The 23,383-nt window shown below is 46.4% G+C and overlaps 1 long non-coding RNA gene across 2 annotated transcripts; it reads left to right on the top strand.

Annotated features, from left to right (window-relative positions):
- The first annotated feature begins 5,870 nt into the window (after positions 1 to 5,870).
- LOC131508798 (uncharacterized) lies at positions 5,871 to 13,185 on the top strand. Of its 2 annotated transcripts, XR_009260155.1 has the most exons (5): positions 5,871 to 6,166; positions 6,272 to 6,553; positions 6,956 to 7,054; positions 7,798 to 7,866; positions 12,778 to 13,185. It is a non-coding gene; the product is annotated as an uncharacterized LOC131508798 (long non-coding RNA). The 2 variants fall into 2 exon arrangements; XR_009260154.1 differs by lacking the exon at positions 6,956 to 7,054 and having other exon boundaries at positions 12,778 to 13,181.
- The last annotated feature ends 10,198 nt before the right edge of the window (positions 13,186 to 23,383 follow it).

Below are 23,383 nucleotides of genomic sequence, written 5' to 3'. Positions count from 1 at the left end.
GTGTAACTCATTATCTCGTCCATAGCGGGCAACAATCAAGAGCAGAGTGAATGAGATGTCCCAGCGTTAATCATAACTGCAAAATTCACAAAACCTTCCGCCCCACCTTCTCCCAGACCACGTTAGTATCTTTCACTCCAGCACGGAAAGAACGGCGATCACTAAAGAATTTCCCAGCCTCACATGAAAGATAAGAGGGGGGCTACGCGGACCACGGATGGCTGTGAAAGTCCCACACGCTGTCCTGCTGTACTGGAGTATCCTGGTTTTCAGGAGCCCCAGGGAACCTTGTGCCCACCCAAGTCTCCAGCAAAAGTAAGCAGGAGGCGAAGCTGGCCTACGCTCGCTTTCCTCTGCGTCTCGGCCAGTTCCCTCTCCCCCCATCATCGAGGTTTACAGCCAAGGACGTATACTGGCAGCCGAACCACAAACTTGTTTTGTTCACACCAGGATTTTCATGTTTTTAAGTTGGCTGCCTAAAGAGTGTGCAGTGTCACATGAAAATTCAGATGAACTGCTCCTCTTGGAAAACGAAATCTGGACAACACCCCTCATTCTCCTGTGGCAGTGGTCAGCTGAGCGGAATGAACAGGGGTCACCGCTAACGGGGCATGGTCTCTCCAGGGTCACAGTCGCCTGCTTCACTTATTTGTTTTACCTTCCAGAAGCATCTGAGCAGGTGCCTCCCGGTGTAGAGGAAGGCCCCAGCGCGGGAAGCCTAGGGTTGTGTGCCCACCCGGGTTCAAGGCTTTGGTTGGCCACCCTCATTCTTCTACCAGACCCCACGGGGGTCTCACGCAAGCCGTGGCCGTCTCTGGGCCTCAGTTTCCTCATAAGCTAGCTGAGGATACCTCGACAAGTTCACACAATCTCTTACTAACATGCCCCTATAGTTGAAAGTTCTGAGTCCACATCCGAATACCTTGCCCTGCCTGTGAACTTTGTCGGTGATGGTTGCCCCTCAAAATGGAAGTTGTAGAAACGTAACCATTCTTGGGCACTTTGGGTGGCTCAATTCATGGAGCGTCCGACGTGGCCTCAGGTCATGATCTCACGGTTCGTGGGTTTGAACCCTGCATCTTGTTCACTGCCGTCAGCACAGAGCCCGCTTCGGATCCTCTGTCCTCCTCTCTCTCTGCTCCTCTCTCTCTCTCTCTCTCTCTCTCTCAAAAATAAATAAACACTTAAAAAAAATGTAGCCATTCTCCAGTGGCACTGCTCATTATCCCCAAAGGCATTAGGAGGACACTGTCAGCCCCTAAGTATCTACTAATCTCCCGTCTTTCCTCGGTCATCTGCCTCTGCCTCTGAAGTCTATTCATTATCACTCCCTCCTTGAAACACTGTGCTCACTTGGCTTCCATAAATGTACATGCTCTGCACAGCCTGTCCTCTCCAACTGCTCCTGTATTTTCTTCCTTTTCTCTTGTACCAAACGTAGAAATTCCCTAACGTTTCAGTCACTCCCTCAGCCCTCGTTGCCCACGGCCACTCTCCCTTTCGGAACACATACCCACGACGGTGGTCCTCACCGCAGCCTCTGTGTGGGTGACCTCCCTCTCTTGTGCGCCGAACCCAGGCTATCGCCGAGCACTCCGTCGCCACACCTTCCCCGCACCCCAGCCGTGACTCGATGTTGACGTGTCCAAACGTAAAATATACAAACCCAAACTCGCTGGCGTGGGTATCTCCTGTTTCTGTCTGCCCCGCGTCTCGGTTTTCGCTGGCAGACTACTGCCTTTTCGTCTAGTGGGACTGCCAGTCGGTTTCCCCGCTTAGCCCGACCGGGAGGAGGCATGACCAAGCTTTCACCGATGGGCCGTGTCGCATCTTCCGGCTCACACCGATGGGACCAAAGACTTAGCACCTGACCTCAGCAGGAGTTGGCATATGGGTATGGAGAGGCAGCTGGAGGGTCTCTTCTTAGGTCATCAACTGTCGGGATGGCATAACCGCCTTTCCCGGCCGCACAGAAAACATGGAAGGAAGACAAGACACACAAAGGAAGCTAAGCCAAGACAGAGGGAGGGTCAGGCACTAACAACAGCCTCTGAGCACCTGAAACAAGGGCTGTGGAAAATCGGTGGCTCCCCCCCCAACCCCGCCCCTGGATTTCACAATGACATCAGCTAACTGACTTCATGTTTCCTGAGCTAATTTGAACTGGGTTATTTTTGTCACTCGTAGTCAAGAGTCCCCTTTTGGTACCCCATCCTCCTGGTTAACATGTTAGAAAAATCTAAAACACCTCTAGTTCCCTCTCCTCCAACGTTCAGTTTGTGACCAAACCTTGGGAGTCGCATTCCCATCGCGGAGGCCATATCCCTAGCCTCTTCTCCACCCACATGCTACTCCCCAAGCGAGTGTCGTCAGCTACCCTTCCGAAGACAAATGCGATAGTCTTCTCACGATCTCCCGGTCTCCAGGCGCTGCATCCTTCCTCCCCTTATATACCATGGCTACACCTGTTTCCCTGAAGCATAAGTTTGACTATGCAACTCTCCTCTTTAAATACCCATTGCTTTGAAAATAAGAAAAAAAAAATCCCATTGCTAGAGCTGCCATAACGGCGGCTTAAACGGCAGAAATTCATTTTCTCATGTTTCTGGAGCAAGAAACCTAGGATCAAAGTGCTGGCAGCGTTGGTTTCTTCTGAGGCCTCTGCCAGGCTTGTAGATGGCCATCTTTATGCCGTATCTTTGCACGGTCGGCCCTTTGTGCATGGCTATGTCCAAAACTCTTCTTCTCATAAGGACACCAGTCATATTGAATCAGCCCCCCTCCCCCAATGACCTCAATTTAACCTAGTTACCTCTTTAAAACTCCCATCTCTGGGACGCCAGGGATGCTCAGTGGGTTAAGCGTCTTGATATCAGCTCGGGTCACGATCTTACAATCCGATCCGTGAGATCAAGCCCCACGCTGGGCTCTGCACTGACCGCACGGAGCCGCCTTGGGATTCTCTCTCTCCCTCTCTCTCTCTCTCTGCCCCTCCCCTGCTTGTTCTCTCTCTCTCTCTCTGTCTCAAAATAAATCAATAGACATTTTTTAAAAATTTTTAAAAATCCTATCTCCAAACACAGTCACATTCTGCGCTATTGGGAGTGAAGTCTTTACCATATGAATTTTTGCGAGGGACACAATTCACTCCATAACAATCCCCCACTCAGATTTCTTTCTGTGGCTCCAAAGTCCGCCTTTTTAACCCTATCAACCTTGTCTCCTTCCCCGACTCCTATACTAACCTCTAGCAAAACCGTTCTCAGATAGTTTCTGAGAGTCTCATATTACCTGTCTCTGGGCCGTCAGCACCCAACCTCTCAACTTGCCTGGTTTCTTCAACGGAGATGTTCTCATTCCTCCTGAGCAGGCGTTAGCCGTTTTGTTCACCTCCACCCACCCCTACGTTCCTGTACTTCCCCTCTTCTCAGGAGCTCGGCTTCTCCCCCTTTCCATTAGGTCTGCTGGAACTTCCAAGTAGAGAAGCTTTGGCTATAGGTATCATCATGTGACCCAAGCTTCGCCAATCAGATCCAACCTCCTGAGGCTTTTCTCCTGAGGGGTAACAAAGCAGTCGGAGGGTGGTTGGAGCTGAGTCATTTGGTCACCACACTCCTGGATTCCTCCTGTCGCAACCATCACCACTGGCCTGGTTCCCATTATTCTCAAAGCATCTGTTAAGCTCTCCCTTTCCTCTTCAGCGAGCTACCCAGAATCCTTCGAATGAACCCCGTGTTTTTCTTTTCTCCAGTTAGCCAACGTTCATTTCTTCCCTGTGCAACTAAATATCTCCATTGATTCAGTTTGAATCCCAGAGCCCAGCACTCGTCCATCTCGTAACACACCCTATTTCTGCCTTGTATGAAATGGGGCCCACGGTTTCCCTGAATTCTTTTTCCCCTTTGCTCTTCTCTACATTCACGCAGCAAGTCCATTCCGTGTTCGTTGCCTTACAGGGATGTGATGGAGCAGAAAAGAGAGAGAAGAAGAAGCTTCCTCATGTGACAAATGGCTCGCGGCATAGACCAAAAATTTGGAAGCACGTGTAATTTGTAATAGCGTAATTCCTACCATGCCTGCCCAGTCTTCCCACACCAGAAGATTCTCAGGGCTGGAAGTAAGAAGGAAAAAAGGAGGGCAAGTGAGGAGAGGAGAGCCCAAATGTCAATTGGTCCTGGAGGGACATTTGATCTCCTGTTCCACATAGGATGTTGGGGGACGTAGTAAGATCCTCTGAGGAAAATTAATGGAGGGTGTGTGTCTTAGTCTTTTCGGGCTGCTATAATGAAGTGTCATAGACCGGGTGGCCTATAAACAACAGAAACGTATTGTTCAGAGTTCTAGAAGTTGGAAGTCCAGGATCAAAGCACCAGAAGATTTGGTGTGTGGCAAGAACCCAACTTCCCGGTTCACAGATGGCTGTTTTCTCAATGTGTCCTCACGTGGCAGGAGGATTGAGGGAAGTCTCTGGGATCTCCTTTATAAGGGTGTTAATCCCATTCATGAGGGCTCTTCCCTCATGACCTAATCACCTCCCAAAGGCCCCACCTCCTGATGCCATTATTTTGGGGGTTAGGATTTCAACACAGAAATTGTGGGAGTAGAGGGGACACAAACATTCAGTCCATAATGGTGTGTTTAAGCATGCCGGGAAGAGTCCCAGTGATTACCATGTAGCCCAGAAAGGCCTAGAAGTAGCAGAGAGAAACAAAAAGTCCTTAAAAAGTCCTAAAGGGACCATGCAGAGCAAATGAGTATGTCCCTACGGACACCTGCATGAACTGATAATGTAGAACCACAGGGGGGCAATGGATGTTTCAACAGATAGTGCTGACAGATGGTATTGAGGACCATAAGGCACCTCATAACTGATGCCTTAAGATATGTAAGTCCTGAGAATTAGTCATGACCCCCAAAATGGTGGGGACCCCCACTGAGTTTATTCCAATCTGGTAAAAAGCAGGCTCAAAACAGAAATTACGTTGTTAGAGAGAAATATAGAAAGAAATGGTTTCCTGAGTTGAATACAAAGATTTACATCCCAACACATTTATTTCCGACCGGTCTTATTCTTCCTCCTAGACTATAACAGGGCAAGGACTGTAGCTCTCTTTGTATCCCCTGCAACTGCTGTCTCGGTATCTCATGCAGCACAGACACTCATCGATCTGTTTTTAAGTTGAATCTAATTGAATCAAGTGCAGATTGGGAAGTACACAGCAGGGCTGGATCACCAACGTCCCTGAGACGGTTAGGCTTGATTTAGGGGAAGGGCCCTGAGCATTTTTCATCTTTGCATGAGAAAATTAAAGAGTTGCATCGATGGTCTAGAAACATTAATGGAATGTGCTTCTCCAGCATAGTGCAGATCGTTTGACCCCGGTGATTAGAAAGAACTGGCAGCTGTTTCTCACTCATGGTCTGAGAGTGCCTGCATTTTTGCAAAATTGAACCGCAGAACTTTGGAACTGGGAGGGATATTGACCAAACGAGCCAACACCCTCACTCACAAGCGGCGGGGGGGACCGAATCCCAGAGATCTGTGGCAATTTGCCCGAAGTAACAGAGTCCATGAGAAAGTCAGAGCAAGGATCTGTCCCGTCGCTCCCTATTTTCCCCATCCAGCTGAGACTCCACGATCTGCCCCCTCAGCCAGGCCCTCGCAGACCCCCACCTCTCTTGCTCCGTCGTCTCGTATCATCCACCCTCCCCAAGCACCCGGAAAAACCTCACCTCGGGTCATGCCACAGTTTCTGAGCTCTTTGTACACCTGGGCTGCTGAACTCTGCTTGAGAAGATCAGATGACCTCGCAGACTGGTGCCACCATAAATTCATGACTGCCAGACTCCACGGGGCCCTCCGTGTTGCCTGCGATCTGCTCTCTCACAGGGCCGCTGCTCCAGTTGACTCATGCTTCTCCCCCCTCACGCTTCTGACCTCAACACACCTCCCCTTTATGAAGTCAATGCCTCTAACAGGAAAGCCCTTGACCACCCACCACCAAGCCTGTGGACACATCCGCCTCCGCACCCACCCCTTCCAGCCGGACTCTAAACTCCACCTCGTCTCAAAGAGCCCATTCTTTGTTTGGTCCCCTCTCTGCTCCATCTGTCATTTTTTTCTGAGCCATCTCCTTACCGTCAGCACCCGAGGAGAAGAACACAGGTGGTTCCTGTATTTAAAAATCAAACCAACTTCCTCCCCCTTTCCCCGTGTCCCCTTCCCCAACCACCTCGCTCCTACGCTCATTATCTTCGTTCCCCACCGCAGTCCGCCTACTACCACTGGTCCGCTACAGTGTTCTCACCAGGGACCTCATTGCTGTTAAGGCCAGTGGAGTCCTCACCTTGCTGGACAGCACCTGACCCTGCCCAGCAGTCCTCGACTTCTGGAAACATCATCTCGATTTCGATGATGACCAAGTACTCTGATTTTCTCCGACTTCTCTGGGTACATCCTGTCAGTCTTTTTCAAGTCACCCATTCCCTACGTGTTGGAGTCTTCGGGGGGCACTAAGCTATCTTCTCCCGTCACCATACACACTCTCGCTAGGTAAGTTCGTCTACTCCCTTGAGTCTAATTACGATCAGGTTGAGAGGACTCCCAAGTCTACACTTCCAGTCCAGAACTGACACTGGAGGACTAGATCCGTAATTCAACTGGACACCTCCCCCTCGCCCCCATCCCCCACCACCCCCCCCAAAAACCTTCCATTCTCCTCCCATTGGAAGGCAATACCACCCCCGCCCGGGCATCATCCTTCCTCATGACTCCGAACCGCAGTCACTGAACGCTCTCAAGTCCACTTTCTCAATATCCCTCTAATGAGCCTCCCTCTTGAGAGAGATCTGTAGGGAAGTAGTTAAACTTGCAGCCAGCTGAAGTAGATTCAAGTCCCACATCTACCACTTGGTTATGCGAGTAACTCAGCCTCTCTGGTTTCCTCATTTACAGAACGTAGGTGGTAATAATAGACCTTCCTGGTGAGGATGCTACGAAGATTCAAGGAGATGGTGCATGTGAGCACTTAGAAGAATATTTGGCACAAGGAAGGTACTGGCTCTTGTCTTAGCTCTCGCTGCCACTCTCCAGAGCCGGCCATGTGCTGTTGTCTCTTCCCTGGCTGAATCCTGATGCCCTTCCTATCTGGGGTCTTGTCCCTCCTCCAACTCCCATCAAGAGGATCTTATGAAACAAAATTTGCCCAGTCACTTGGCTACTAAAAACTCCACGGTGGCTTCCCGCTGCTCTGAAAATAAATTTCAAGTTCCTGAACGCGGTCTACAAGGTCCCGCGTGATCTGGCCGGCAACACTCCTTCCTTCCCTCCACCTCAAACCCCCACCTACATTGGCTATACCAGCTCCTCCTCAGCCTTCGGGTCTCAGCTCAACATCACTTGCTCTGGAAAGACAGCCTGTCTCCTCTCAATCCTCTCCTTGTCCAACAAGCTCGCCACGGAGCTTTTCATTGCCTACTTGTCTGTTTCTTGATGGAGTAGGAATTCTGCTGGCTTTTACATTCATTGCTTTATCTTTTCGTTGCCTCCCATTAGGTTATGAGGTCTTTGGGGGCAGGGACTTCATCTGGTTCACTGCTGGATCCCAAGAACCCAGAAATCTGTCTGGCACACAGGATGTGTTCAATAAATATTTGTTGAATGAACTAAATGACACCAAGGCTATCATTTTCTCAATACAGATGTTAGGTTTTTAGGAAGCAGACAGCATTATGATCCATTTGGGAAATCGAACACCAGCAAATCTTCTTAAAATAATATAATCTGTTTTTGTTCAGATACCTCTCACCTTGGGAAGCCTGGTGTAATCTTCTCAGACAACTTCTACACACTCCATCATCTCTATGGTAATATATCTCACGGAATAGGCTCCAAAGACCCTTAACCTTGAAGAAACCTTAGTTCTTCTTTTTATGGAGAGATTTTTACCCTAGAAAAGCCTGTGGGCTACTTCAGCATGAAATAATGGCCTTAATCACATTGGACAACCTTTTCTACTTAAAATTATTTATGAGATTCAAGTGAGGAGTTAGTAAATTAATGACAGATTTAACTTTAAACGGTCCTTCCTTCCTAATGCTTTTGCCATAATGACTTTCAATACAAGGTAGCCTTTGTTGGTTTTAGAAAACAGAAAAAAGAGTGTCTTTCATTTTAGAATGTTCTTTTACAATATCTTTCCTTTAGGTGAAAACAGATGAGATTTTAAAAGGGTGTGTGTCATTAACTATTATGATTAAGCATTTATTCTTCTCTAATTAATGTGTGAACATTTTTTGGTCAACCCTCCTCTCTTTGTTCTCTCCCTTCCTCTTCTTGAGGAAAAAGAAAAGAAAAAATAAGAAAGAGAAAGGTATACAACATACACACATATATATGCATGTGAAGGGAGAGGGATCCCACAGGATTCTCATATATTGAGAAAGAAGGGTTTGCATATATGCGTATGTAATCTATTAATATATGCATGTATATGTGTATGTTTGTATGTATGTGCATATATATATAAATACTTAGTATGTCCCAACATGTTTATTAATTTCCAAGGCCATCTTCATAAATGGGTAAAATTTCCACATTTGCATATGAATATATGGATGTGTATATAAGGATACACACATATATACATATTATGTATGCATAACATATGTATATTCTGTAATATATGCATGTGATATACACATATAAATAACATATTCATATTAATATATATGTCCCATATGTGAATGCATATATGTAATATATATGTAACAAATATGTATTATATAAATATATAGGTATATATTTGTATATATATGTGTGTGTATTACATATGTATATTATGTATACATAATATGAATATATGGCCATATGTTCCTATGAATCTATGGAAGCTTTACCCATTTATGAAGATGACCCTGGAAATTAATACACATGTTAGAATATACTAGACATTTATGTCCCTTATGAAGCTACACTACTGTATATATTAATCCGATTTTTTTTTTAATGTTTATTTATTCTTGAGAGAGAGACAGACAGAGACAGAGTCTGAGCTGGGGAGGGGCAGAGAGAGAGGGAGACACAGAATCCAAAGCAGGGTCCAGGCTCTGAGCTGTCAGCACAGAGCCCGATTCAGGGCTCGAACTCACAAACTGTGAGATCATGACCTGAGCCGAAGTCAGACGCTCAACTGACTAAGCCACCCAGGCACCCCCTTAATCTGAATTTTTAATTCTTAGTAATCACCAACCTTGTGGGAAGTGTTGGTAACCTTTTTGTTTGATCTAAACTTGATTCATTTCCTTTCTTCCAAAAACTGCCATACTTCACCAAAGTAAATGAAATGCATTCTGGATTTGGGGGTAATTCGGTGAGATCACGTGAAAAACCCAGAGACAAGAATGTTCCAGAGGCAGGCCCAGACATCCTAGTGAGGACCACCTTGTGCTTCTTACATTGTATACTGTCCACTTGTCTCGGACAGTTCTCCATGCAGCCACCACGCTGGGTCCCTGTCCCAGGAACAGAGGGCCTTTCCAGAAGAAGCGAAGGTTCTCCTCATGTACCGCTTTTGCAGGAAGAAATAGAGAAGCCAGGTATCTTAATGCCTGACCAGGGGCCGGCCGTGGTCCCTCCGCTCCCCATCTGCTAGAAAGTTTCCACACCCACTGGTAGTCCAGCCTGCTGGGAACCAGGGTGGACCTTTGAGTGTTTCTGTGGACTAGAAGACCTGAGTTTCCCCTGAATTCGATGGTTAATTAGCTGTGCGATCCAGGGCACATCACTCTCCTTCTCTGACTCTCACTTCCTCTCTGTAATTAAGGAATTTGGACTAAATGATCTCTTAAGTTCTTTTTAGCTGCACTGTTCTATTCTCACTTTCTAAGTTGCCATTTATAGATGTGGAAAGGTAGGGGCACCTGGGTGGCTCAGTCGGTTAAGCGTCCGACTTCGGCTCAGGTCATGATCTCACGGCTTGTGAGTTCGAGCCCCGCGTCGGGCTCTGTGCTGACAGCTCAGAGCCTGGAGCCTGCTTCGGATTCTGTGTGTATCTCTCTCTCTCTCTCTGCCCCTCCCTACTCACGCTCTGTCTCTCATAAACATTAAAATAGATAGATAGATAGATAGATAGATAGATATAGATGTGGAAAGTCTACCTATCCCTCTAGTCTCAAATCCGTGTGGTAAAAATGTGGGCCAGTCTAATTAAAGTATCTTCTGTACCAAACACAAAATTAGGATTTGGGGAAGTGCTAAAAGTGACTTTCACAGTAGGTCAGTACTAGGAAAAAGGAAGATCTTGAAGCTTAATATTCCTCTACTAAAGATCTTAAGTGAAGGAAAAGGAACTAGGAAGCCCGTTTACAGAATAGCTTACCTCGTTTTTTTCATTAACATTTTTAAACACTTATTTATTTTTGAGAGAGAGAGAGAGAGAGAGAGTGCGAGGGGGAGGCCCACACAGAATGGGAGGCAGGCTCCAGGCTCTGAGCTGTCAGCACAGAGCCCGACACAGGACTTGAACCCACGAACCGTGAGATCATGACCTGAGCCGAAGTCAGACACTCAACCGACTGAGCCACCCAGGCACCCGGCTTCCCTCACTTTTGAGAGTTCTAGTAGCAACAGAGGCTACTGTGACCTTGCCTTCCTGGCACACTGATCGTTAGGACAGGCGTATAGAAACATCTGGAGAGCGAGCGCTTGGCTGGCTCAGTCAGTGGAGCGTGCGACTCTTAACTCTAGGTTATAAGTCTGAGCCCCGCATTGGATGTGGAGATTACTTGTAAAAATGAAATCTTAGGAGCGTCTGGGTGGCTCAGTCGGTTAAGCGTCTGACTCTTGATTTTGGCTCAGGCCATGATCTCACGGTTCATGAGTTTGAGCCCCGTTATCAGACTCTCTGGTGACAGCGTGGAACCTGCTTTGGATTCTGTCTCTGCCCCTCCCCTGCTTGCTATCTCTCTCTCCAAAATAAATAAGCTTACGAAAAATGAAATCTTTAAATTTTTTTTTCAACGTTTATTTATTTTTGAGACAGAGAGAGACAGAGCACGAATCGGGGAGGGTCAGAGAGAGGGAGACACAGAATCTGAAACAGGCTCCAGATTCTGAGCGGCCAGCACAGAGCCCGACACGGGGCTCGAACTCACAGACCGCGAGATCGTGACCTGAGCTGAAGTTGGCCGCTTAACAGACTGAGCCACCCAGGCGCCCCCAGAAAATGAAATCTTAAAAAAAAAAAAATGTCTGGAAGAGACTGGGAGGGGTGGGTGATGGGAGACACTCATTCCTGGATTTATTTATTTACTTACATTTACTGGATTTATTTATTTATTACATTTGACGAGTTAAACCGCGTGCTCTCCTGCTCTCCTTGAATCCAGGAAAAAGACAAAATTTACGAAATAAAAGGTAAAAAAAAGCTCACTGGTAAATATAATTAATTACCACAATGAATTTTGATCCAGCTCCTATAGGGTTTACTTTGCTCCAGTGAGAGCTCTCCAGGGTGCCCCTGTCTCTTCTCCATGTCCACCGGGGAGACTCCGTATCTTAAAGTGACATGTAATTAAGTGCACGATCACAGGCCTGTCCCATCTGCCAAGGAGAGGGGGAAAGCCACAATCCTTGTCTCAGGGAATTCTCTCAGCGTGTCCTCTGTGTTCTCTTCAGGGCACTCGGCCCACCTCATGGCATCTTCCTTCTCCCAGGCCCTGGGTTGAGACAACAGCCATTCTGTCACCAAGGCGAAAACCAAGGCAGGAGGTTTGCCTAGTAAAAGAACAGTCAGCGTGACAAACAAAAGCATAATTGAAATTTACCAACTAGTCTCTCAACGAGAGCCTTAAGCAAATGTGCCCTGCACAGCGTCATTTTGTTGATTTAAATTAGTTACTGGCACTAACCATACTGAAAGGGGAGGTGGGTGGGGAGGGAGGGGGTGAGGAAGGGACTTGCCAAAGTTAATGTTGCTAATATCTCTGCTACCTGGTGTAGAAGTTCTAGCTTTCCCCAGGATCTGTTTCACCCATCTTCTTTTTTTTTTTTTTTTTTTTTTTTTTAAATTTTTTTTAATGTTTATTTATTTTTGGGACAGAGAGAGACAGAGCATGAACGGGGGAGGGGCAGAGAGAGAGGGAGACACAGAATCGGAAACAGGCTCCAGGCTCCGAGCCATCAGCCCAGAGCCCGACGCGGGGCTCGAACTCACGGACCGTGAGATCGTGACCTGGCTGAAGTCGGACGCTTAACCGACTGCGCCACCCAGGCGCCCCTCACCCATCTTCTTAATGTTTATTTATTTTTGAGAGAAAGACAGAGACACAGAGCGCGGGCAGGGGAGGGGCAGAGAGAGAGGGAGACACAGACTCCGAAGCAGGCTCCAGGCTCCGAGCTGTCGGCACCGAGCCCGACGCGGGGCTCGAACTCGTGAACCATGAGGAGACTGTGACCTGAGCTGAAGTCGGACACTGAACCGACGGGGCCACCCCGGCGCCCCTGTTTTATTCGTCTTCTTTAGGAAGGGTCACCCTGGGGCCCAAATCCAGCCAATCGCCTGTTCTCATAAATAAGGTGGCATTAGAACGTAGCCACGAGCGTTCATATGTGTAACATCTGTGGCTGCTTTCACACACAACAGCAGAGTTAAGTAGCTGAGACAGAGGCCATGGGCTCAGAAAGCCTAAAATATTTTCTATCTGGCCCTTAACAGAAAGAGTTTGCCCTACATTAATAGGCAACTATATTAATTATAGTTTGCTCTACATTAATAGAACACGCAATTCTGAGCTATGTGCACGGCTGCCTGGAATAGGGACCTCATGTCCCCACCTGCTAGTGATGATGTCATGTGGCAAAGCGTTGCCAGTAAGATATAAGAGGAAGTTGGGTACAACTTTATCTGGAACCGTGAGATCAGCCTGAGTGCAGAGGCCGAGCACAGCAGAGCAATGAATTGGGAAGGGCCTGGTCTGGACACCACGGAGCGCCTTCTGGCAGGACTCGAACATTCTGCCCCGATTTCTAGATGAGCGGGAAATAAATCCTTAATTTGGATTTTTTTTTTTTTTTTTTTTTGTCTCTCACAACGAAATCTAATGATAATATATCAGGGTATGCCCATTTTTAACATAAAATGTAGCTACAGCTAGGATTTTTTCAATGTATCTTCCTCGAACAAAAACCCAGGTATCTGCTTTCAGATGGAATACGAGATGTTACTAGAACTTCTTAAAATGACTGCCGATAAATGACCTCCAGACCATTCAGGAAAGAGCATCATCACGGAGAGATGAATGCGTTCCTTGTTTGTATCCGAAGCTTTATTTTTATAAGCTATAATTTCTCAATTTATCATACTCGTCCTTAATTGGGTGAGGACAGGATGTTATTTCTAGTAATTACAGTAACTATTAAACAAAACTGTCACGCCCTAAATAATTGAGAATTGTCAAATTCAAAATGAGTGTTTTCCTAATGTGTCATCCCAAATTAATAGGCATTTGTTGGGGAAATCAGGGACATATTGGCTACAATTCGACTTCTCCCTCGCGCTATTTGCTTTTTGCCTTCATTGTTAAGCAGTAAAACTGTTCCGTCACAACAGGCAAGCAACCTGTGCCTGGTGACACAGCAGGTGTGGGGCACATGTTTGAACAAAATGCCTTTTTATTAATTTAATTAGCACCTGGCCTCACAGGCTACTGAAGGAAGAGTGAGAAGCTTCCTTCCCGCACAGCAAACATCTCTCAGGCTCTTACTCTCCGTCTTCTTTCAGGGTGAAGCCTCTTGTCGTGTATTCCCGTTTTCACCTCTTAGCACTTTCTCCTGGGTTGCAAAAAAAAAAAAAAAAAGGAAAGAAAGAAAGACAATATGAGCCTTTCTAGACTGTGACAATTTATCCAAGGATTTTGTTTGCTTTGATGAGAGAAGATTTGAGAATCCTACAACAAATACTTTGTGCTATGTGGGGTTTTTTTGATGTTTATTTATTCTTGAGAGAGAGAGAGTCAGAGCACAAGCAGGAGAAGGGCAGAGAAAGAGGGAGGCCCAGAATCAGAAGCAGGTTCCAGGCTCCGAGCTGTCAGCATAGAGTCTGACACGGGGCTCGAACTCGTGAGCCGTGAGATCATGACCTGAGCTGAAGTCGGATGCTCAACCGACTGAACCACCCAGGTGCCCCTGTGCTATGTGTTTAAAATGCAATCCTAGAATGTGGGGTAGTGGAAGGTGCTACCGAACTCATTTAGCCTCAGCATCTTAATCCGGAAAAGGAAACTGAGGCCCAGAGAAGTGAGACGTTTTGCCCACAGTTGTGGGAAATTCTGAATTGGAAAACAAATCCCTGGGTTTCTAACCCAGGGATCTTTCCACAAATTGGGTGTAGTCTTTTAGTTTCAAGTCTTAAAAATGTTGAGGAATTGGGGCACCTGGGAGGCTCCATCAATTAAGCACGGACTTCGTCTCAGGTCATGATCTCGCGGTCCGTGAGTTCAAGCCCCACGTCAGGCTCTGTGCTGACAGCTCGGAGCCTGGAGCCTGCTTCGGATTCTCTGTGTCCCTCTCTCTCTGCCCCTCCCCTGTTCACGCTCCATCTCTCTCTGTCTCTCAAAAATAAATAAACGTTAAAACAAATTAAAAAAAAAAAAAACCAGAAAGAATCGGTTTCCATCTTTCCACCTTGCTTTCTCCTGTGTTGGTTTCCTTCTCAGCCAGTCTCTCTGTGGTGACAAACAGGCTATCACCTGCTCCTAACTTACATCCTACTAACTTAGGGACGCCTAAGGAATAGTTTCTGCATGCTGTTCCGGGCTTGTCTCCATTCCTGGGGCGGGAACACGTGGTCCCACTACTTGAGCCACATAAACTGAGCTGGGCACAGTGGGGGACACCCAGTGCTGTGCCGGTAAATATTTGGCAACCGGTTCTGGGGGCGGGGAATAGCGTCCTCATTTGTAAAGCCTAGCAGTTTCCACGGTAGATCTCAAGCTCTCCCCAGGTGGTCCCAGAGCACCGAGTTGGGACGAGATGTGCAGGAACACCCATGAGGTAATATTTCTACCGTACAGACAAATAAACGTAAATAACCTGGAGATCAATGACAATAAAATGCAGTTAATTAGTACCTTACGAGTTTTGAGCACGTGCTGCCTTTGTTTGAAATATAATGTATTTAATCTCAAGTGTGTAGAATTTAATGGTAAGTAATGGCTGTGTCCGACCACGAGCTGGCCAGATTCCTGATATTTTCATAATTCGGCTCTTGTGAACCAGTATGAGCCAGCTGTAGCATACCAGTGGGCAAATACTGCAGAAGGAGAGGTCATCTGTTACCAGAATTAGGGAGAATGGATGCTGAGCAGCAAAGACAGTAGATGTCTCTTCCAAGCGAGAGGGAAGATTTCAGTGCAAATGGAAAATTGGTTATATTGTAGCAGAGGAAATGCAAAAGAAGAGTTTTGTCCTTGCCAAAAACGTATTTTGAGAGGAAATCTTGGAGCATCAGGAGACACATAAATCGTGTGTGTGTGTGTGTGTGTGTGTGTGTGTTTATGCCCCATGGTAGCTGGCGGTAAGAGTTCCTGAGTACTTCTGCAGCCTCAGTCCTAAGGGTTGGTGGTTTGGAACAGAACAGCCCAGAGGACATCCTGAAGACCCCAAGGACTTGCAGGGATGGAAAGGGCCTTCTGAGTATTTTGCTCCTATCTTGGTCCTCCAGAAAAGCTGATCTCAATAATTAGAATTAAACGCAGAAAAGTCCTTCGCAAACTGGTGCGAGTCTAGACTGTAATTTTTTGTTTTGATGTTTATTTGTTTTCAAGAGGCACAGAGAGACAGAGCACGAGCAGGGATGGGGCAGAGAGGGAGACACAGCATCCGCAACAGGTTCCAGGCCCCGACCTGTCAGCACGGAGCCCAACGCAGGGCTCGAACTCACGGACCGTGAGATCATGACCTGAGCTGAAGTCGGCCGTTTCACCCACTGAGCCACCCAGGCGCCCCGAGACTGTAATTTTTTTTTTTTTTACTTTTTTTTTAACGTTTTATTTATTTTTGAGACAGGGAGAGACAGAGCATGAACGGGGAGGGTCAGAGAGAGGGAGACACAGAATCTGAAACAGGCTCCAGGCTCTGAGCTGTCAGCACAGAGCCCGACGCGGGACTTGAACTCACAGACCGTGAGATCATAACCTGAGCTGAAGTCGGCCGTTTCACCCACTGAGCCACCCAGGCGCCCCGAGACTGTAATTTTTTTGAAAGGACTGAAGTTGCCTTTTCATCCACATGGCAAGCATCCTCCAGAAAGCCTGTCCGTCCTCACTACCCCAGAGCACATGGCTATTTCCCACTTGAACTTCTGCCGTACTTCATCACAACACCATTTACATACACTATGATTATATACTCTCTCATTTTGTTACAAAAATATTCATGGGAGAGAGCTCTATCCTGCCAAACACATTATTGCCTCCTTAATGTTTATTTTTTTTATCCCCAACAATGCTGAGCATAGTATTAAGCACATAGAATGTGTTTAACAAACGTGTATTGATGTGAAAACTGACATACAGTGGCAAATTACTAGCTACTAAAAGAACTTGTGTGTTTTTTTTTTAATTTTTTTTAATGTTTATTTTTGAGAGAGAGAGAGAGAGAGAGAGAGACAGTATGAGCGGGGGAGGGACATTCTGTCTCTAGAGAGAGACATTGTGTCTCTAGAGAGGGAGACACAGAATCCAAAGCAGGCTCCAGGCTCCGAGCTGTCAGCACAGAGCCTGACTCAAGGCTCGAACCCACGAACTGCGAGATCATGACCCGAGCTGAAGTCTACATGCTTAACCGACTGAGCTGCCCAGACGCCCCCCAAAGAAATTGTTTTATGAAAAGACAATGGTGATGTGATAACCAGGATAATAAGATGTGTGTAAATGGTGTTTCTAAGCCCTTCAGGGTGTGACCGGAAATTATTTCTTCACCTTGAAATCTTATCAAAAATGCTGACTTGGTTTTCACAAAGACGGTGCCATGGTAAAAGGCAAGTTAGGCCCTGTGCAAATTAATCAGGTCCAAAAGCTGAGATTGTCCTGTAAATAAAATTCATAGTGACAATTGTCTCTCAGCCAGTCCTGTAAGCTCATTGCCCACAGCATGAACGCTGGCCAAACTTGATACATTCACAGAATTTTGCAAAGGTGACTTCCAAGGAGGTGGCCTCAGTGAGCCAATGCCTTATGTTGATTATCGGAAGAGAAATGACCAGAGGCTAAGGCAGCACCTTCATCCCAGAGGCAATTTTCAAGTTGAACGTGGGGATCCATGTTGACACGGTTGATGCCATTTTACTTACCTTTAGACAAAAGTCAGCTTTCTGGTAAGAAAACTGAGGCATTTGTCACTTAATCTTCTTAATTGTTCACACTACATATTTGAAAAGTTGTAGGGTTGCAAATGCTATAATTATAGTGTCTTATTCAGACTTCAGCTGTTCCCCCAGACAATGCCCCACCCCTCACCAAAATCGCTTCTTAAAATTATGCTGTTCAGCTTCTGGTTGGAGTTTCCCAGTTTAAAGGAGATTTAGACCATAGATCTGAAGGCCTCTTCTTTCGATTTTTATTTCCCAGTCTTGTTGGGCCAGCTGCCTTCAACAGATGGAAATGTGGTCCCTTTTGAAGGCAGCATCTGCTATGGTACCTGCTGGCGTCATTTTTTCCCATTTCATGTGGAATCACATACGTTTTTGCCCATGGCCTGCTCTAGCCACACTTTAAATTATACCTAAATTTAATTTTAATTCCAAACACAATCTCTCAGAGCAGCAAATAAAAACAAGTAATTAGAAGTATGCAAGTTTCTGATTTGACAGCAATTTGAAGAAACAGAAAAATGGTGTCAATGTGGAACTTAAGAAAGGGTACGTGAAACTCACAAATGTTGCTAAACCTGTGCGCGTGCACGCACACACATTATTATTAAAAATAGTCAAATTGCCCCAATATCCAGAGGACATAGACAATGCAATTTGGTACAGCCGACTTTCCCCGACGGTTCAACAGGGATGCCTTTAAGAATCAAAACTTTGGGTGGCTCGGTTGGTTAAGCGTTCAACTCTTGATACTGGCCCAGGTCATGATCTCATGAGTGAGAAGAATACAGAACCCCAGTTTTGTGGGTTCGAGCTCCCCATCGGGATTCTGCTTGGAATTCTCTCTCTCTCTCTCTCTCTCTCTCTCTCTCTCTCTGTCCCTCTCCCACTCACACTGTCTCTGTCTCTCTCAAAATAAATACATACATACATACATACAAACTTTCCAAAAATTTTAAAAATTAAAAAAAAAGAAAACTTTAAAATCACAACGACTCTCATGTCAGTGCTTTGAGGGGTGTATTACATTCAGTTTATAAATATAATTTCATCCACTTCGTAATGACTTATTGGCATCCTTACGAACATTTGTCACCACGCTCCGCTGTTGTGACAGATAGTGTGTCCAGGACGAAAATAATTCTTATTCATCTCCATTCAGTACCACAAACGTTTGTGTGTTTGCCCTGTCCACACCAGAAATGATGCTGAGTCCTAAGAATAGAGATGAACGAACCTGGTGTTGTTTCCAGCCTCGCTCTTTCCCACTCAAGGAAAAACGAGAGGGCAGGAGACACACGATGAGTCGTCACGGACAACTGGCCTTGGAGGTGAGCAGGACCCGGATCGTGAGGGAGTTTGAACTTGGGCAGTAGGAAGCATGGAGCAGGCAGATGGAAAAGTGGACACAATGAGATGTCTGCTCTGGTCCAAACAAGAAATGACACAACCTGAGCCGGGCCAGTAACGGCTCAAAGAGATAAAACCCACAGGATCTGGTGTCTCCCTTCATGATGGAATAGAGAAGGAGAATCTAGGATGATCCCTAAGTCTCTTGCTATGGCACCTGGGGGATGATGCCATTAGCCAAGATGGGAAATTCGGAAAGAATGGGCTTGAGAAGGAAAGGTACTGAGTTTGGCTTTTCATTCATTTCTTCAACAAATATTTATGGGTCACCTAGTGTGTGCCAGTCACTGGGTTGGCACTGTGGGTACAATGGTGAGCAAAAGAGGACATGATCATGGCCTCTTCTCCGAAGGTATCTCATCGTTCTTGGATTAAACACCAAACTTCTTACTTGGCCTATAGGCAGGGAGCATATCAAAAGCTGTCCAGACACTTAACAAGTAATACTACACAGGTACTGGTCATCAGAACAGATGCCAGCATCTTGGATCAGCATTTTAAGAATCTGCATTTCCTGCCCCCTTATGCTAGGCATTACTCTCTGGTTACTGGATCACGGGGAAAATCCAGAGGAGGGGCTGGGCAGAGGGACTCATGGAGGGGGTGGGGGAACACTGGAGTAGCTCAGCGTAGCAGCTATATTTATCATCTGTACAGAAGTATGTTACTGTCTTAATGACAGCATGGCCATATTGGTACAGATTGGCTGACCATCGGGCCTGCTTCCAAGGCCTTCTGTGGTCTGGCATCTCTCCCCTTCTCTGGCTTTGTCTCCTGCCCTCGCTGTTCTAGCCACACTGGCCTTCTCTGAGTGCCTTGAAAATACCACACTCCCACTATGGAGCCCCCAGCCGTTGTTTCCTCTGCAAACAGCCTTCTTGCCCCCCCACCCCCTCAGCTAACTCCTCTACATCCTTCCTTCTCGACTCTGACAGATCCCTCAGGAAGCAGGCCTGACTTCCCTGAAGAGGGAGGCCTCCCTCCACCCCCACCGCCAATTCATCACCCAGTAATAATCCCTCACAGCACCGTGTCCTTCTCCCTTGCCATTATCACAGTTGAAGTTTACAAATATATTTATGTGGTTACTCAGTTCACCCTCTCTTGTAAGCTCCAAGAGCGGAGAGATCGTGTCTTCTTTTGACTGGGGCCAGGGGATCTGTTTCTGAGATGGTGCCCTCACGTGGCTACTGGCAGGAGACCTCAGCTTCTCACCACGTGGAGCTCTCCTCACAACATGGTAGCCAACTTCCCCCAGATCAAGCCATCCAAGAGAGCGAGAAGAAGCCACAGTGGCTTTTGTGACCTAGTCTCCTGAGGCTCACCGTGTTGCTTCCAATTTATTAGAAGCGAGTCATTATTAAGTTGAGCACACACTTGGAGAGGAATATGGCTCCACCCCTTAAAGTGAGGAGTATAAAACACTTTGTGGACGCATAGTAAAATCATCATAAGGAGCATTAACTCTGAGGACTGCTACAGGTCAGAGGTTGACACCTCTTTGAATGCAGAGAAGTGACGTGAAAGCAGATAAAATATTATACAATCGTACCCATATAGGTAATGTGTGTTAACGGATGACCACTGACTTTGGTAAAAGCCACATCGCTGCTGACTTTCACATTAGACAAACTCTTTGCATTCTTACTATTTTCTTTGAGAATACCAGTCACGATGAAAAATTAACATTCAGAAAATTCATCTCTCAACAAAGTGATATTTTCAGATAATCATATTGAAAATAATCTTAATATACTCTATGTCATGATTTATAAAAAGTATTCTAAGCATACTGAATATCATATTTATAGCTGTAATTTGGAGTTTTCTTTGTACATTATTTACTAGCATATTGAATTCTCTGCCCATTAAGTGTGTATATATTTCAACCAGACTAAAATACAGCATTGCAACCCAGACTAAAGTTGCCTCAGACATTCAGAAATTCTTGAGAAATCCTTTCTGTAACATTGTTTTCTTGTTTTTTGCATTCCTTTTGACACATTTCAATCACCAGTTTCTAAAAATTACTTGTTAAGATCTGATTTAAAAGGTGCCTGGGTGGCTTAGTCAGTTGGGCGTCCGACTTCGGCTCAGGTCATAATCTCATGGTTCACGGGTTTGAGCCCCGCATCGAGCTCTGTGCTGAAAGCTCGGAGCCTGGAGCCTGCTTCGGAGTCTGTGTCTCCTTCTCTTTCTGCCCCTCCCCCATTTGCACTGTGTCTGTCTCTCAAAAAATAAATAAACGTTAAAAAAAAATTTTTTTAAAGATCTGTTTTGACATCATGCTTATCTTATGACAATTATTCTATACTCAGAAGTTTGGGCCAAAAACACATTTAATGTGTCCCTGTTCTTTCACATGTATGTATCCTTAACTAGTTGACCTTCTAAACAGAAGAAATCTTTTTTTTTTAATTTTTTTTAATGTTTACTTATTTTTGAGAGAAAGAGACAGAGTATGAGGGGGAGAGGGACAGAGAGAGAGAGAGACACAGAATCTGAAGCAGGCTCCAGGCTCTGAGCTGTCAGCACAGAGCCCAACGTGGGGCTCGAACCCACGAACCGTGAGATCATGACCTGAGCTGAAGTCGGACGCTCAACTGACTGAGCCACCCCGGTGCCCCTAAACAGCAAGAAATCTTAAATAATGTGAACACAGCAATGTTCCTTCTCTAATATTTCCATTATATTTAGCTTCCTTTTCCTTGTCTTTCAAATAAAGTCAAGAATCATTATTTTATCTGTTATTGGGAGCGTATCTGTTAAAGTCTTTGGGGAGAGGCAGCATTTTAGATGGATGTTATGCCAGGGAGACTGCTTCTGTGCTATGATTTTGGAAGAAATCCTCCACTCTTCCTGTGTTTGAAATTTACCCAGCAGGAGTCATGGTGTTTCACTCCATGGTTTGTCTTAAGGTTAAATGAAAATGATTTCTAGTTGTTTGGAACATCATAAGGAATGAACCCTGTCGTACGCACCTCGCCATTTCACCCGCACATCAAAGCCGTGAAGCACGATCATCAGAGTGTGTCTCCTGCTAAGGTGCAATGGATAAAGTGACTTGACCAAGATGGCCCGTGTCCTGTTGAATATTGCTCAACGAGTAAATGGTAGGGGCCATACTGAAACTCTGGGCTTTTTATTTCAAGGTCCTGGAGCTTTCCACCATAACAGGCTGACTTCACTCACACCGATGCGTAAGTTACAGCTCTCAGAGCTATGACTAGGAGCATTGTGGCATAAATGGAGAAGGGACCCCGACAGATGTCAGTCGTGGCTGACCGAGTGTGCAGTCTGGGTCTGCTCAGGAGATAGAAGCCACAGGGTAGGTTAAACAGGGAAGCTGAATATAAAGAATTATTAATTGTGATGAAAGGGAGGCTGTAAGATAGAAGGAAGCTCTTTGTGGTGCCTCGGCGGAAGGGAGAGGACCCAAGGAAGGGCAAGCTTGGAAGGCGTTCGGATCTTGTTGGAGAAGGTGTGGTTCGGCCCACCCTAAGCATGATGCATAAGAGGACAGTCTAGGGGCGCCTGGGTGGCTCAGTCGGTTGAGCGGCGACTTCGGCTCAGGTCACGATCTCACAGTCCATGAGTTCGAGCCCCACGTCGGGCTCTGTGCTGACCGCTCAGAGCCTGGAGCCTGTTTCCGATTCTGTGTCTCCCTCTCTCTCTCTGACCCTCCCCCGTTCATGCTCTGTCTCTCTCTGTCTCAAAAATAAATAAACGTTAAAAAAAAAAATTAAAAAAAAAGAGGACAGTCTAATGCACTGCACATCATCAAAATTAAAAACTTGGATGACCAGGTTAAGAGGATGAAAGATGGGGAAGCCTGGAGGCTAGTGCGGCAGAAACACAGACTCCAAGAATCCACGTCTATCCCAGAGGCGCAGGCAACGTGCTTAGAACACAAAGGAGAAGGAGATTAATTTCAGCCAAGGGGATCTGAGGAGTCAGAAGAGGTGATAAGTAAACCGGGATTTGAAAGGCAAGCAGGATTGCAACAGATGGACCCAGAAGTATGAAGAGCATCCCAGGCAGAATGAGCAAAGGCCAGAAGGGAAAAAAAGTGCAAGAATGTTTACCCGGTTCGTAGCCCGGTGCGTGGGAGGAGCCAAGTGGGAAGTGAGCCTGGGAAGGTGGGACAAATAGTGCAACCGAGTGCCCTGCGCATATAGCCCCTGTGCCCAAAGCCCGCGAGGCCAGAGAAAATGTTAAGTACAGTAAGAGGTGCAGAGAACCCTGGCGGGGTGCGGGGTCAGGGGGTGGGGGGAGCTCTGGACCTAGGTAAGAAGAAGATTATTTGGCCAGGGGCCATGATGCAAGATGTCCATCTGTTCTGGGGAGCATTGCCCGAAGGGGAGCAGGAGGGAGGAGCTACAGGGCCCCTTCTGGAAGCTTTCCTGCTTCTGTGCCCCCATCTTAGGCCCAGGCTGGGACACCTGAGTCTGTCTCTTTCCCACGGGCGTCTCTTCCTTGCGTCTTCCCAAGACCTTTCTCAGACTGAGGGCGGGGCTGCAAAAACTCACCTGCTGTAGTGTTTCAGGGGGATTGATCCGCCGCGGATCCCCGCTTTGTGCAAGGGAAGAGCCACCCCTGCTTCC

Source organism: Neofelis nebulosa, chromosome 4, assembly GCF_028018385.1.
Source record: "Neofelis nebulosa isolate mNeoNeb1 chromosome 4, mNeoNeb1.pri, whole genome shotgun sequence".
NCBI lineage: Eukaryota > Metazoa > Chordata > Mammalia > Carnivora > Felidae > Neofelis > Neofelis nebulosa.
Note: the sequence above shows the minus strand (reverse complement) of the source record. Positions and strands in the feature narration are given on the sequence as shown.